This window comes from Galeopterus variegatus, unplaced genomic scaffold (assembly GCF_000696425.1).
Source record: "Galeopterus variegatus unplaced genomic scaffold, G_variegatus-3.0.2 Scaffold368, whole genome shotgun sequence".
Taxonomy (NCBI): Eukaryota; Metazoa; Chordata; class Mammalia; order Dermoptera; family Cynocephalidae; genus Galeopterus; species Galeopterus variegatus.
Genome location: NW_007726479.1, coordinates 217,927 through 222,515, shown reverse-complemented (window position 1 = coordinate 222,515; position 4,589 = coordinate 217,927).

Genomic DNA, 4,589 nt, shown 5'->3' with positions numbered 1-4,589 from the left:
CTCGCTCAGCCAGTGAGCGGGAACCGGTCCGTATGTGGGATCCGAACCCTCAGGCGGGAGCGCTGCCGCGCTTCCCAAGCGGCGCACTATCCAGTGCGCCACCGGGCCGGCCCTAATTTTAAGTCTTTATAATAGTACTTCTACTTAGCTTGCTTTTAAGAACAGGAGAAGTAGTTTACACACACACACATGCACACACACAAAATAATAATAAAAATGTTTGTTTACATAAGCAAACGGTGTGTCCATTGTTTTCCCACTTTTATTTCCATGAATAGTTAACTGTTAACATTTTGGGTTATATCTTTTCAGATGTAAGAGTGTGTGTGTGTGTGTGTGTGTGTATGTGTTTAAGAAATATTGCTACTATCCTGCTGTTCTGCAAATTATTATTTTCCATCCAGAATATATCACGGATCCCTTCCATGTCAATACACAGCTTTCATTCTCCACATCCCTCAAGCTGCAGGCTGACTTTTTTACAAAGCTTTCTCTGGAAGACTGGCCTTGTTTGTATTCATTATATTTACTTGTCCTACCAACTGGGAGGAATGCGGTCAAAGGTGAGGCAGTGCGTGTGGTGATATTTGCATGACCTGCAGCTCCCTGGAGGGGCGTTGCTTCTTGTATTTTGACCTCATGCAAACTGATCTTTTCTTGCAACAGGCTGATCACCCCTAATATTAGAAAGTAAGCTGTAAAATAAAGTAGAACATTTTTCTTTTTAATTATTGATCACTGAGTCAATAATTATTGATATCAACCTCCGGACGCTTATCTGGTGATTTGAAAGAAAAACTCTTTAGCCGGTTCCATGCATTTTCACTTTGAGACAATAACTAGTGGTTTCTACTGGCCTGCATATGATAAAAGTCATATCTATAATATAATCAAATTGTTTAGATTGAACATTTAACAGATGCTCTACACAAATGGAAGCTCATTTAACATATTCAACTATTCTGCATGTGATAATATCAAAATTTTCTTTCCACTTATCTTGGCTAATCAAAACTTGAAGATTTTTTTTTTCTTTTTTCTTCCTGTCTTCCTACATACATACACATAGATATTTATGTACATAAATCACTGTTTCTTCAAATTAAGTAACATTTCTAATAAAATTTTCTCATGACGTCCTCTTCCTTTCAGGTAAAGAACACAGAGAAAAAAATACACATTCTAATATGGGTTGAGAGAAGCTCAGATGTCTCATAATTCACATAAATATTTCAAATTAATGGGAAAAACCTTTTTTATTTGTTCACTTTTATTTATGTCATTGTCATTTTACCTTTTCTGAAATACAATTTTGTATATCTAGGGCATAACCTTATTTTTTGGTTTTTTTTTTTTTTGAAGGTCCCTTATGGTTAGTTTTGGAAGATTTTCTATCTTTCTTTCTTTTTTTTTCTGTCCTTTTTCTGAGACCAGCCGCACTGCGCTCAGTCAGTGAGCACACCGGTCATCCCTATAAAGGATCCGAACCTGCGGCGGGAGCTCTGCTGCGCTCCCAGCGCCGCACTCTCCCGAGTGCACCATGGGCTCGGCCCAGATTTTGTGTCTTTCTAAAAAGGAATAAAATTACCTTCCAGATTTAGAATTCATTCATCACCCTAAGGAAAGAAAAAATAATAGAAAATCCTTCATTGTCTGTAACATTCCAGATATAATACTGTTCAACTTAAAGCCTGTACAATCATTACGATTTCACTAGGAATATTTAATTACTCTTGATATATAAGTCAGAGAATCTGGTTAGAATAAGTAGTTCTCAAATCGTGTAATGGTTTACATTGTTGGGATTCGTGAAGGGCATGCCATTTTTTCTCATTATATATAATAAATATATAATATTTATATTATATATTAATATATAAGGTTATATAATAAATAATATATGCCTTAACATTTACATTTGGAAATCTTTTATTATTTATATATCTATTTTGATCACTGTTTCTGATTTTCAACTTCCCTTTTCAAAATCTTGCAAGATAGTATTTGTCTTCCAGCTCAGGGGTCAGCAAACTTTCTCTGTAATGGGCCAGATATTAAACATTTTAGGCTTTCTGGATCAGATGATCTGTGCTACAAGTACTCAACTCTAACTCTATAGCAGGAAAGTAGCCACAGACAATAAGCAAATAAATGGATGTAACTGTATTTCAATAAATCTTTCTTTAAAAAACAGGTGGTGAGTCAGAATCAGCCCACAGGCCTTAGTGTGCTGTTACCTGCTCTAGCTCAGTGTTATTCGTAGTAACTGGTCCATGGATGTTTGTTTTCTTTCTAGAACAAGATAAGGAGCTGTAGAGCTAGGGCTGGGTCTGGAGCTCACAGACCCCTCAAGCCCATTCACAGACCCTTCACAAGCAGGTCTATGAGGTAGATAACAGGAAAAAGTTCCTTGGAGCCATAGTTGAAGTAGGAACAGTCTTTATTCAGCACACGTGCATGCACGCGCGCGCGCGCGTGCGCGCACACACACACACACACACACACACACACACACACACACCCTGAGAGCTAGGCAGTCCAAAGAGAAACTCAGAAACCCCACTGCTATTGGCAAGGTCCAAATAAAAACTGAGCAGCTGTCAGCAAAGTAAACATGCTCTATTCTCAGACATGAGCTCTGCCAGCCAACCTCTGCTTCACACACTGAAGAACACACAATAGCAACAAAACTAAAAAGATGCATTGGCGTGCATGCACACTAACTCCACCCACACAACTTGTTTACAAGAAATGTGCTGCATCACACCCAGCCAGGCCTGAGGTGGGGGGCAGGGGCTGACTAAACTATTCTTATTTTCCCCACAGGAGCTTTTACCAGAGTATAAATTTACATAGTGTTTACTTCATTAAGGAAGTCTTGTTATGAAAAATATGTCAGCCGAACTAAATAATGCTCAGTGATTACAGACATAGGTAATTTATATTCTGGCTCAAACTCCTGGTCTCATTGGGGACTGAGAACAGTGTTTTGGTCAGCACCAGTCTGTGGAGGACCCTGAGTGGTACTGCTCAAGCTTATTCTCCTGTATATCAGTCCCTGTAAACTTTGCAACTTATGATTAGGTTAAATCTAATCTTTTTTTCCCCCAAATAAGGAATAAGTCTTCTGCTACTTATTTTGTTATTGTTGGAACTACAGCTCAAATGAAAGGCAAAGATAAGCATTGTGTCAGCTCTCAAAACTAAAGGAAAGCACAGGGGAAACACTTCAGGAGCTAGGACTGGGCAAAGACTTTATGAATAAGATCCCAAAAGCACAAACAACAAAAGAAAGATAAATGGGATTACATCAAACTAAAAGGCTTCTGCACAGCAAAGTAAACAATCAACAGAGTGAAAAGACAACCTACAGAATGGGAAAAAAATACTTGCAAACTATATATATGACAAGGGATTAATATCCAGAATATACAAGGAACTCAAGCAACTACACAGTACAAAAACAAATAATCCAATTTAAAAATGGTTGAAGAAGCTGAACAGATTTTTCAAAGGAAGACAAACAAATGGCCAACAAGTATTGAAAACATGCTCACCCTTACTAATTATGAGGGAAATGCAAATAAGACCACACTGAGATAGCATCTCACCTCACTAATACTTGGTATATTCAAAAAGGGAATAACAAATGCTGATGAGGATGCAGGGAAAGGGGAACTCTACTACACTGTTGGTGGGACTGTAAAATAGTACGACCACTATCAAAAACAGTATGGAGGTTTCTTAAACAACTACAGATAGATCTATCATATGATCCAGCAATCCCACTTCTGAGTATATACCCAAAGGACTGGAAATCATTATGTCAAAGAGATGCTTGCACTCCTATGTTTATCACAGCTCTGTTTACAATAGCCAAGACATGGAACCAACCTAAGTGTCCATTGACGGATGACTGGATAAGGAAAATGTCATATATATACATGATGGAATACTACTCAGCCATAAAAACTAAGGAAATTCTGCCACTTGTAGCAACCTGGATGAGCTTGGAGAAAATTATGTTAAGTGAATAAGCCTGGCACAGAGGGAAAAATGCCACATGTGCAGGAAAAATACTCATGAGCAGGAGCTAAGAGAGAAAGAAGGAAGGGATAAAGACCACAGTGGTGCTTTGGATTTGCAGAGGGAGAGAATGGACCTATGGTTGCCATGGGAGGGTGGGCAGTGGGAGAGCAGCACTGGGGAGAGTTTGGGTCGGGGACACAGGGAATAATTACAATTTCAGGAGGTGGGCAAGCCGACAGCACTGATTTTCTCACCACAACTTGGGCACAGGTGCTGACAGTCAGCTCTTGCCCCATAAATATGTATAATCAATGAAAAAAAGAAAAAGAAAAAGAAAAAAAAATGTTATGACATGTTGCCACAATAAACACATAACTAGAAATTTGGGAGAGTATTGAGCAATGAACACATAATATTTTGCACAAATTTGAAAGCTGATACCTACAATTTAAAACCCTTATCGTAAATGTATTTCCAGCATTTCTAGTCCTCTTCAGACAATAGCAGACATAAAATTTAAGTGTGAAATGAGGAGATTCTGTTCTTTCTTTCTTCAGTTC